The 13,263-nt window shown below is 35.2% G+C and overlaps 1 long non-coding RNA gene across 1 annotated transcript; it reads left to right on the forward strand.

Moving 5' to 3' along the window:
* Positions 1-224: 224 nt before the first annotated feature.
* Positions 225-1,951, forward strand: LOC110910030. The gene is made up of 3 exons (XR_002575775.2): positions 225-359; positions 874-940; positions 1,746-1,951. It is a non-coding gene; the product is annotated as an uncharacterized LOC110910030 (long non-coding RNA).
* The last annotated feature ends 11,312 nt before the right edge of the window (positions 1,952-13,263 follow it).

The following is a 13,263-nucleotide window of genomic DNA, read 5'->3' on the forward strand; positions in this document are numbered from 1 at the left end:
TAAACCCGTATATTATAAAGTTCAAGGAATTAATAAACAAGAAATTACCAATTAAGAACTTAACCTAGTTAAGTTCTAGTCTAGAAATAACTCATATTATGGTTAAAATACTTGAAACTAGAGAAAATGGTAGTCAAGGGACTAAACTTGTCAAAAATGAAACTCTTATTACTAATAGTAACAAAATCAAAACCAAACACACCAAAAATTGGTGGTCTGGTCGACAGAAGCAGAGAAAAGGGGCGACCCCCATATCCAAAACCCTAACATCACCATTTCTTGCAAATTGAAGGCTCAAATCCTAACCAAAACAAAATCCGAGCTTAGAATCGTGTTCCTCATCGCGAGAGGGTCTAGAGGTATGTAAAATTTTGTGAGAATTCACTACTTGAAATTCTCATGAATCTAGCAAAATCTGAAATTTATTTGATGCATGATAGTAATTAGTTAGATTAAAGATGAAATAGTGTCTAGGGTTAAAACCTAGACAACTATAGGTGAAATCATGCCCTAATTCAGGAAAATTCCATGAATCCATAAATGTTAAGTTATGGGTTTTGTATGTTGATGATGAATATTAGGATTTTGAGTGTAATCCTAGTATAAATTTCATTATAAGAAGTAATTCCAGTGATATTGATACTAATTGTATGCAAAATTGCTATTATAGTGAAATTTGATGGCAAATCTTAAAGTCACGAACTTGTTTATGAAGGTGGAAAAATCTGACCCGCTAGGTGTTTGTAGAAATGCCTAAGTGAGGACTTAAATGTTAAAATTTGGATAAAAACGCAGATTTGATAATGGTCCATAATGATGTGATTATGGTCATGAAAAGAGTTCTAAACATGTTGTGAAAACTGAATTTTCTAGGCAAAGAGTCCGGTTCCTCTAGCGGACAAGCCGAGGGGAAATCACGAGGAAAAGGCGCGCTATAAAGGTACGAAATTTATCGTTTCGTTACATTATACCTTATTGTTAGTTTTATGTAGTCAATTTTGAAACACGACGACCAAGATTTACCAATACGTCACGAATATGATTAGTGCCTTAAACAAGTAAATGGGTCAAAACAAGTGAAAATGCATGAAATCTTACATATCCGAAATGGTGTGTAAGTTTAACACCCAAACGGGTCAAACAAGTTATGGTAATAAGCATGAAGCATGACCTTATTACACAATGCGTGAATTACATGATAAGTATGTCGTGTAACGAACACCATACCCAAATTAAGAAATCTTGTTCTTAATATAGGAGCTAAGGTGCATATCCGATGCATGAAAATAGTATAAACAACCAAATATTATGTCTTGTAATCTAGGGTGTAAGTTGATTTCGTAAGCATGCCCGCTCAAGAATAGTTGAGTAATGTTATAAACCAAAACAAGTATGAAGTACTAGCCCAGCCGCGCAGCAATTTATGCGAATTTGTGTTGTTTCGACTCATAGCGAATCAGCAAGAAAACTGCATTTTAAACAAGGAAGAGATGTGCAGAGTCTACCGTAAATTACGGTAGTACCGTAATTTACGGTGGCCTGAAATTATTTACGGTGAGTCTCTACTGTGTTACGGTAGATCCCAAATGACCAGAAGCCACCGTAATTTACGGTGACACCGTAAATTACGGTGGAGCCCTGTTTGACAAAAGTTGTTTTGATCATTTTCTCGAATCCGTGTTCGGACCTGATTCGAATACGTAATTACCAAGAGTGTTAGTACTAATGCTTGTTTTAAATGTTAGTTCTCAGGTACCAAGAAAAAGGATGAAGATCAAGCAAATGAATCGAACCGAACACACACATTTTAAGAACGCTTCCGCATCCAAACTTTGTGTTAGAAACTAGGTAAATTAATGGTAGTTACTGTCTTGTATGTGGTTTGTAACAACAATACACGAAGGTTGTGTTAATTTTGGGTTAAACTATGAAAGTTTTTGTAAAGTCGTCATTTTGGCGTTAAATGCAAGGTTTTTAGGTTATTAAATTTGGTAAAATAAGCTGGGTCTTACAGATTTGATGATGAGATCCTGGCCATACACGTGTGTAGATCAATGGCCAGGATTTGTTCACTCAGTTCGCAAATACACTAGTGTTCACTCTAGAACCCCACCCTATATATATATATATATATAATATCTATGTATATTGTGTGTGTGCAGTGTATGTATATCAACATAACCATCTTCATCATCATGGCTTCCCACTTCCTTGATGATCGGTGTGGGCTCATCAAAATCCGATGAAACAAAAACTTCTGAACTGGGGTGATGTTCCTGGATGGGTCGGGTGTCACCGAGCCCTCCATCATCATTGTCCCTTAGAGTCATGAAGAAAGCAATACTAGCAATCATGCTAAATAGTATTATTTCTAGGTAGCATTATTTAATCATTAAGATTATTTTCTATTAACTTTCTAAACTGTTCACTTATCTTTTTTCTATAATAGTAAAAAACATAAATGTAAATAGTTAAGTAAGGTTCTTCCTTATTTTCTTCTAATCTAATATAAAGATTTCAAATATATATTCTCATGTTTATATTTATATGCTTGTTTGGGTATGAAGCATTCTATTATTGGATGGAATAAGAAAAATATCTTGTATTGCGGTATCAAATATAAGTACTAAACATGGTCCAAATCATTGCCTGAAGAGGGGCATTAAGGTGACATGACTCGTATTAGGATGGAATATTGAGCCACTAAACCTTTTGGAACTACAAAAAATGCCATATTGGGTGTAAAGTATTCTATTGTCATATGGAATAAGAAAGAGAAATCTTGTCTTGCGGAATCAAATATCAGAATTTGCCTTAAATGTGTGTTCGAATAGGTGTTTTAAGGCAACATGATTCATATTAGGATCGAATAATGGGAGTATTGATCCGTTGGCTATAGAGATGTTAAATGGGTCGCGTTTGCTGATTGGTAGGATGAACCTATGAACACAGAAAATTGGCATGTCCTCAAACACGACACGAACTCAAAATAGTGGCGGATCCAACAATTTTTTCCAGCGTGTTCCTTTTGGTAAATTCTCACTAATTTTTTCAAAATCCTACAAGGTTCTCACTATTTTTTTCAAACCCAATGGGTTCCTAGGAACCCACAAATATAGGCTAGATCCGCACCTGACTCAAAAACTCATGTCAGACCCATAAACCAAACAAGAAACGAGTTCTTATGAGTTGACACAAACACGACACCAACAAAATAAAACAAAACTTTATTTATTTATTTACATAGTAATACTCTAAGGGGTTGTTTGACAACTTCCGAATGGGTAAGTACTGAACCAGTAATTGGTCTGAACTATTAAGAGTCAGTGTAATGCTTAACCATTCAGAGGAAAATGTCTGACCAATTCAGATAAGGGGTCTTAACCAGTCAGACTCAGTATAATGCTTAACCATTCAAAGGCAAATGTCTGAACCATTTAGACATCTGCTCGTGAAACAAACAGTCTGAACATTAAACGTTGAACCATTAAGATGTCTGAACCATTAAAAGCTCATTAAGAGCTAAAACAAACAACCCCTAACATTACAAATTCACAACAAAAAATAGAGATATAAATAAGACAAAATTGCACAAATCAACCTTTATGTTATACCTAAACTGCACTTCATAGCTTTCACTATGAAATCGGCCAAACCCAACCTTTATGTTCATGTTTTGTTACATTCTATAACTTTTACAACTAATGTCGTCTAAAAACTCAGTTAAATTACCTCATATGCTTTGCATGTGAGGGTATCATGGCCTTTTCACCAACCTTTCATAACATAAAGGTTGATTTGTCGTCTTATCATACATAATATAAAAGAAGAAAAAATGAATAGTAGTTTTTTTGGAATTTAGTCTATTTCGTCATTTAGTGTAAATTTTCATTTGCACCTCATGTAGTTTAATTGTTATATTATTTTTATTTTACTTTAACTAAATTACTTTTCTACCTCTAAACTTTAATAAAGTTATTATAAAGCTCCTAAACTTTAAAAAAGTTGGTATAAATTCCATGTCGTCTACGTTTTAGGTCACGTACGTCACTTGTGTGCTCATGCTAATGTCAACCATGAGCTTTTTGCTAACTTGCACCTATTTTCTTTTCTTTCTTTCTGTTTTTTTTTTAGTTTTTTTTCCTTTTACTTTGGTTTTTTAACAAACACGTTAATACCATTTTGTATATATTTTTTAAGTTGGTATAAATTCAACGTCGTCTACGTTTTAGGTCACGTAAGTTACTTCTCATGCTAATGTGAGCCATGAGCTTTTTTCTAACTTGCACCTATTTTCTTTTCTTTCTTTCTTTTTTTTTTTTTTGAGTTTTTTCCTTTTAATTTTGTTTTTTTAACAAACACGTTAATACCATTTTGGATATATTTTTTAATTATTCTTTTTCTTTGCTATAACGAGTACGCCGAAGGTATTTTTATAGTATAGTTTTTTTAATGCACGCGCCGATACTCTTTTTGACGTATTTTTGAACTTTTCTTTTTCTTTGCTACAACGGGTGCACCAAAACCGACCAAGTTCCTATCGTTTTCTTTTTCGTTTACCTTTATTTATCTTTGTTATTTACTATACTATTTACCTTTTCTTATTTTTTTGATCTTTAAAGCCGAAATACGACACAAATAGCATAACACATCTAGATATTATTTTGTTTAATTTTACGAAGTTGTTCATCGTAGCATAACACATTTAGATATTATTTTGTTTAATTTTACGAAATTATTCATCAGTTATCATGGCGTGTGATACGTTCTGAATTCCAACCACGTTCCTGCGTAACGCGCGGATGACTACGACCCTAGTTATTATTATTATTATTATTATTATTATTATTATTATTATTATTATTATTATTATTATTATTATTATTATTATTATTATTATTATTATTAGGGGAATTGGCCTATAATAATCGCACCTAAACCTTATTGGCCATTAATAATCCCACCTCAGAATATTCCCCCCACCAATCCCACCTTTCACCTATTTTTCCTACAATGGTCCTCTGTTAAAAAAACTTAACGAAGTTAACATTTTTTCCAAATTACAAACAGATTTTTTAGGGCTTTTGATCAGAACGATGATACGAGTCCATTGATGTAAAACTTGCCTCGAAACGGTGCTCCAAGTGACTTAATTTTGGTTAATTGGAAATTTAAACACCCAAATTGAAGCGTCATTTTCATCGTTTGGAGCACCGTTTCGAGGCAAGTTTTACATCAATGAACTCGTATCATCGTTCTAATCAAAAGCCCTAAAAAATCTGTTTGTAATTTGGAAAAAAACTTAACTCCGTTAAGTTTTCTTAACGGGGGACCATTGTAGGAAAAATAGGTGAAAGGTGGGACTGGTGGGGGGAATATTCTGAGGTGGGATTATTAATGGCCAATAAGGCTTACGTGAGATTATTACAAGCCAATTTTCCTTATTATTGTTATCTGTTTTTATAAAATTTGTCTTTAAGAAAGTGTTGTTTTAATTTTTTAGAGAAGGCATTTATTTTTAAAGAATGCTTTTTAAACAGTCTTTTTTTAGTTTTTGGATGGTGAATAAAACAAAGCCAAACCACATTTGTGTTCAATGTTTTGTTTTGTTTTTTTAATTTAACAAAAATAACTATTTCAAATTAAATGAGTTATGTTTGTGTGAACCCACAAATATGTTTGTCAAATGGATTCATTTGCCTAACACGATTTTTGGGTTTGTATCATGTTCGGGTTCGTGTTACATAGCATGATTATTTGAATGATTTAAATAATTACCCAATTGTGTTTTAAAGCAAAAATACTTAATCGTTCGATTATTTAAAGATTTTAGGAAATTATTTTATTTAAGCTAATTAATAAAATACACGTAATTATTTTTTTGATAACAACAAAAACTAGAAAACAAAATGTATGTATAATCAGAATATATGGATATATGCCTATTTCTTTGATTTGCAGTTTTGATGTTTATGAGTAGGATTATTATTTTTATACAATAGAAATCATATTTAAGAAATAAATGGTCGTGTTAAATTCGCATAATTTCCCGACTAACAATTATGTCTAAAAATACGAAGTGGGTTTTATAAAAGGGGAAAGCGAATACGTTGGCTATATTTTGTAAAAACAAGAATTAAGGATTTTCTAAAAACAATTTTTTAAACGTTGCATTGTAAATTTATAATTAATAAATAATTACATTTTTTATTATTTGTTGGACAAGGAGTTGGTTATTCTGTAAAACAAAAATTAAGGATTTTTTTAAAACGGTTTTTTAACGTTGTAGTGTAATTAATAAATAATAACATTCTTTATTACTTAAAATATGTTTTCTAAAAACCATTATTAGTATTTTTATAGACAGTTTATGAAAGTTATTTTTTATAATAATAATAATAATAATAATAATAATAATAATAAATTAATAATAATGATTATAAGAGTTAATAATAATAATAAGGCAAAATTTCACAAATTAAGCTTTGTGTTATTAAAGGCTGGTGAAAAGACCATCATACCCTCGCATGCAAAGCATGAGAGGTAATTTAACTGAGTTTTTGAACGATGTTAGTTGTGAAGGTTATAGAATGTTACAAAACTTGAACATAAAGATTGGGTTTGCCCGATTTCATAGTGAAAGTTATGAAGTGCAATTTAAGTATAACATAAAGGTTGATTTGTGCAATTTAGTCTATAAATAAACTAATTACATTTAAACTATAAAATTTAATGTTTATTTCTGTTTTAGCTTTTAAACTTAGGCATAAAATGTTCATTTAATCACCAATAATAATCCAAATTATTCACTTTTGTTTGTAAAATACTCTCAGTTAAAAAAACACTAACTAGGTTAAAAAATTGCTGATGTGGTTTGCCACGTCACCTGCCACATCAGCTGCCACATCATCAAAATATGCAATCCCAACTCACTGTTATTGGCCAATAATAATCCCAACTCATTTAATCACCAATAATAATCCAAATTATTCACTTTTGTTTGTAGAATACTCCCAGTTAAAAAAAACACTAGGTTAAAAAATTGCTGATGTGGTTTGCCACGTCACCTGCCACATCAGCTGCCACATCATCAAAATATGCCACGTAGACTGCCACATCAGTTGCCACGTCATCAAAATATGCCATATGGCAAGCCACATCACCAATTTTTTAACCTAGTTAGTGTTTTTTTAACTGGGAGTATTTTACAAACTAAAGTGAATGGTTCGGATTATTATGGGTGATTAAATGAGTTGGGATTATTATTGGCCAATAACAGTGAGTTGGGATTATTTAAATCCAATTTACCTTAATCTTATACACATAGACTTTTTAACTTTGTGAATATATTTCAAAATACCACTTTTAGTAGCGATGTAATCAATATTTGGTGATAAAACATGCACCAACTTGGCTTCTAGCTACCTACAACATAACAGTCAGGTATCAACATGTATCAATAACAAAGACATAATTTGAACATGAATGAAAAAATTATCATGTATGTTGAACAATCTTAAAAAAACCATATCAAAGGGCTATGGTCCCAAATTCTGCGCCAACATGCATAACAACAAGCTTGTGTCACGCGCAGAAGACCATACCCAAAACATATGAACTTAGTGTTTGAACTTAATATTTAGTCACCCTCAAGAGTTCTGCGCATGCCTCAGCGGCGCAAGCCTATGCATGCCAGTAAAGCATAGTACAACCAGTACAAATGACATAGCATGTAGCCAATAGGCGCACGCCGGGTTGTGTCATGTGGAGCCACACGATGAGCAAACGTGCAGGAGACAAGACGTACAAAATGACAATAAAGTGTCGCCATTCACTGCTCCATGATCTCCATTAACAGTCGATGACAAACCCGACAACAAGGACAACTATCAGGCCACGTGGATTCAATCATCGTGCGTCATCTTCCCATTCTCCTGCAAACACTAACGCTTGTACCTAGGGAGATAAATGGGATATTCCTTGATGTCGACATCGAGCCCAAGGCTCATCAGTCCATCTCTTTCGTTACTCTTTTTTACTATAAATAAAGGACTTCACCCCTAAGTTCAAGGACCGCTTTCTTACTCTCTTACTTAATACACACACTTATTATCCTCAAAACAAATTCTTATTCTCACGTCGGAGGGTGGTTACAAGGAGAAACCCCTACCTCTCCTTTTTATAACGGGCTCCATTAACAGTCGATGACAAACCCGACAACAAGGACAACTATCAGGCCACGTGGATTCAATCATCGTGCGTCATCTTCCCATTCTCCTGCAAACACTAACGCTTGTACCTAGGGAGATAAATGGGATATTCCTTGATGTCGACATCGAGCCCAAGGCTCATCAGTCCATCTCTTTCGTTACTCTTTTTTACTATAAATAAAGGACTTCACCCCTAAGTTCAAGGACCGCTTTCTTACTCTCTTACTTAATACACACACTTATTATCCTCAAAACAAATTCTTATTCTCACGTCGGAGGGTGGTTACAAGGAGAACCCCCTACCTCTCCTTTTTATAACGGGTTTCACGGTGTTGTGTTGTTTTGCATAATCGAATCCTTTGGCACATTGTATCAATAAAATCTGCAAACATCAATTAATATCATGTTCAAAAAGTACTAAAAAATTAATAAAAATATAAGGGATATTGGATTTAAAAAATCCCAACTTTCACTAATTACCCGATAACACTCTCAACTTTCGATTTGTAATACACCATTCCCAACTTTCAACTTATTGGCCGATAACACTACAAAACTAACTGAACCCTGACCTTTGTAATATAAGGCCTAAACTAGGGCTTCATTCTGGATCTACAATGTGACACTTTGGGTTTTCCCGAGCAACCTTCATATATTAACAACGCATGTACATATTATATTAAATGAAAATTCGTGGATTATCTTGACATGCTATGTGACCCTTGTATTAAACTATGTGTATGTAACAAATATATATATATATATATATATAATTATAATAATGAACCGAGACCACAAGAACCCGACTCGAGACCACTTGGTCTTGAGTAACCCACATCAGTTGGGTCGCAACCCCTTTAGCCCATTCGAGAACCCCTTAGGGTGCACCGGCTTGAGGCTAGTATATAACCCTTGTGGATAGCCAACCTTGCCACTTTTTCAATCATCATCCCCTCACACTCACTCTCACACACACTCCTTCACTCTCTCAACAAAACCCTAGCAACATCACCCTCTCCTCTTGTCTCGGATCAATAGTAGCAGCTCGTATTCTAAGCTAGGAGGTTCCCTTTCGGTTAAATTCACAACACTCGAACACCATCCGGTTAGTGGTTCACACTATTTGATATTGTGATGCTTGTTTGATGAATGATACACATGCTTAGTTTAAATATCTCCTTGCATGATTTTGTATGATAAAAATGATAACTTGGTGAATAAATTGCATGATAAAAGATTATGTGCAATAATGATTCATGAGAATGTGCTATTGTATTTCTATGAAACAATGTAGATGATGATGTGGTACTATGAGTTATAGGCCGAAATCGTTTACAAGAGTGGTGTCCAATGATTCTGGGATAAAATGATTGTTGGCATGATCATACTGATTTAAATGAAACAGTGATGTATGTTAGAGCTGTTTTGATAAAATGATGAAAAACCCTAGAGATGAACTGTTTAAATATGACATGAATATTTGAAAAGTTGTGTGTTTGATCCGTTTGATTTGGGAATTAGACAAGAAAACATGTTTGTGCATTCTGGTTGGTTAGTACACAATATCATGAATATGAAATTCTATTGGATAGTACAAGTTGGACAGGTTCTAAAAGGATTCGGTCATCAGGTGTGCATGTCGAGACCCCCGGTCTCGACTCGAGACCATCTAAATGACAACTCGAGACCGTAGTGATTGCGACTCGAGACCACGAATAAGCAACACGAGACAAGCTTCAAAGACTCGAAACCAGCAAGGTCTCGACTCGAGATCTCATGATTTAGACTCGAGTCTGAACTCGAGACCTCTGAGGGTGCGACTTATACCTACATCACTCGAGAGCAGAGGTTGCGACTACAGACCAGCCATCCACAACTCGAGATCTCCTGGTTGCGACTCGAGACCACATGTTCTTGAGTCGAGACGACCTGTTCCCGACTGAGACGCTTGTCTCCGTTATTAGGCCAAAAGTGAGTGGACTGTGCATACTGTTTAATTTGGACTCTGTGATATATGTTGCTGTTAACTTTTAGTATAATAGGATAGGCCCAATAACACTATGTATTATGTATGCTATGTGTTAACTGCTACTGCTTAATCCAGAACCAGCCCAACATTAGGAATGCTAGTTGTCACACCCCCAAAATCCTCCCGCGGAGTATCACCGCTTGGGAGCGTGACTGACCAGGATCAAGCCACCAATCATATAGAACAACGTAAATAGTAAAAGTAAATGTCCTTTAACCAAACCAATCCATATGAAAGGTGTTCAAAAAATAAGTATAAATTCAACGTTTAGCGGAAGCATATGAGTAAAAGCCCAACATAAGTAAAGTATGAAATGTCAAATGTTTAATCAAATCATTCACGATCCTTGTCCACAACGACCGCGCCTCCCAGTGCAAGCTCCATGAATACCTAACGACCTGCAAGGCATGTAACAGAGAGTCAACAACTAGTTGAGCGAGTTCACAGTAAGTAAGTTTGTAATAGTAAGTTTGTTTCGTAACGTGTGGCTCTACTAGGCCGATAGTATGTTCTATAAGTGGGGGTTTCCCATAGTTGCATATACACTAGACTATTTGTAACCATAAGTGTTCTTCTTAACCCGAGAACAGTAGTACGTACAAGCTTTACGTAGGTTTTACCTAAGTGTCCTTCTTTACCCGAGGACAGTGGTACGCGTGGGGTTTACGTAGGTTTTACGTAAGTGTCCTTCCTGACTCCGGAAGACAGTAGCATGTGTGAGTTTACGTAGGTTTTACGTAAGTGTCCCTCGAAACCTGAGGACACTGGTAAGTACTTGTTTACGTAGGTTTTACGTAAGTGTCCTACTTAACCCGAGGACCATGGTAGATAGTCTAGTAGCCGTGTAAGTACGAGTAATTGTTCAATCCCATCATTCAACCTATTCCCAATCCCCGGGAATCCCATGCCTTGGTAAGAGTATGAACTCACCTTGGTTTGCTCGGTATGTTATTGCTTCTAGTGTTAATTAATGGTTAGGTCCGTTACACACGACCTAAGGTACATTGCACATAAACACAATGTAAGTGTTTACGTTCAATTAGGGTTTACAATTCCTTGATGTCCAAACAACTGTGTTCCGTGTGATAATCGTGTACAGAATGACATTGTTCATACATACAGTATCATCCAGTAACATACAGTATCATACAGTAATATACAGTAACATACATACAGTGATAAGTGTTTTTCATTCAACATTTAACCCGATTCTGTTAACAAACTCGGACCTTTCAAGCATTAACAAGCTCGGACTATATAAACATTAACAGAACTTGAACTATACATCACTTGTAAAGTTCGGACCATGTATCTCTTATAAAGGTCGGACCTTACTTCACTTATAAAGTTCGGACCTTACTAGTATCACAAAAGTCGGACCCAAGGAGCTTTTATAATATTCAGACTATGTTTTCCCCTTCACAAATTCGGACTAGACAAACAAACCCTAAAATTCGGACTATACATTAAGCATAAACTCAGACCATCTAATCATGTGTAAAACTCGGACCCCATACCCTATACAAAAACTCGGACTATATCACTTTTAATCAAAACTCAGATCAACAACCTAACAAATTCGGACCTTTATAGCATACAAAATTCGGACCTTTCATGTTGTTACAAAATTCGGACCCTTTATGTTGTTACAAAAATTCGGACCCTTTATGTTGTTACAAAAATTCGGACTATGTATCCTCAACAAAAGTCGGACCAAGCATCTTAACATAAAAGTCGGACCACATGTATTGTAAAATTCGGATCATACAATCAATCATGCAAATGTTCAAATTCAATGGAACAGTTACGTTTTACGATCAAGAACCCTAGTTTTCATACATTCACAATGCAGTAATCTAATCAACAATCAAACATCTCTATCATATCAAGCATCTTAGTGTCAGGCAAGTGATTACACAACTAATCATAGACCATTTCACAATAATCTGAATTGATCAATAAACACAGAACCATTATTTGGAGAACTAGGGTTTGCAAGAATCAAATAACCAATGATTAACAACAAATAATCATTAAACATTTACCTTAGATCGATTCTAGATGAAGAGAGGGATCAAAAGTGATGATTGAGAGCTTGTGCCACCAAGAATGATGAAGAAGATGATTGTAGGAGAGGATTGTAGAGGAAGATGTGAAAGTACGTATGATGATTTGTGAAATAGATTAGGGTTAAGAGTTATTAAGATTTCACTAACTACTCTACTCACCCCTAAGTATCATCTTTTACATAAAACACACACATCACAATATAATTTACAATCAAGGCACAAAGTTCTCATGTAAGTCAAATAATGCATAAAGTAATGTATAGTTCCATGCAATGCTAAATATTGTGTGACCAACTTAATTGTGTTAAGTTAAAGCATTAATCTGAAGTTACGGGTTGTCACATTATCCCCAACTTGAAAGAAATTTCATCCCGAAATTTAGCATGCGGTTACTGAGGAAGCTAGTTAAGTTGTATCGTTTACTAGTTTCCCTGGGGTGTCACATCATCCCCCCGTTGATTTGGAATTTTGTCTCGAAATTCTGTAGTAGCTTCAGCCTCAGTAGTGGTTGCATGGTTTCCAAATAACTGGGGATACTTGAGTTTCATTTGGTCTTCTCGTTCCCAGGTGAACTCTGGGCCACGACGGGAGTTCCAACGAACTCGTACAAGAGGTATTCTAGTGTGCTTGAGGACCTTAACATCCCGGTCCGTGATTTCTACTGGTTCCTCGACGAATCGTAACTGCTCGTCGATAGTGAGCTCCTTCAAAGGAACTATGAGGGTCTCATCTGACAGACACTTCTTCAGATTCGACACATGGAAAACGTTGTGAACTGCACCGAGTTCAGCTGGTAGGTTTAGTCTGTAGGCTACTTTGCCTATTCTTTCAGTGATTTCGAACGGTCCAACATACCGCGGATTGAGCTTGCCTCGTTTACCAAAACGAACCACACCCTTCCAGGGTGAGACTTTGAGTAGCACTCGATCCCCAACTTGGAACTCGAGCGGTTTCC

Source organism: Helianthus annuus, chromosome 15, assembly GCF_002127325.2.
Source record: "Helianthus annuus cultivar XRQ/B chromosome 15, HanXRQr2.0-SUNRISE, whole genome shotgun sequence".
In the NCBI taxonomy this organism is placed as follows: domain Eukaryota; kingdom Viridiplantae; phylum Streptophyta; class Magnoliopsida; order Asterales; family Asteraceae; genus Helianthus; species Helianthus annuus.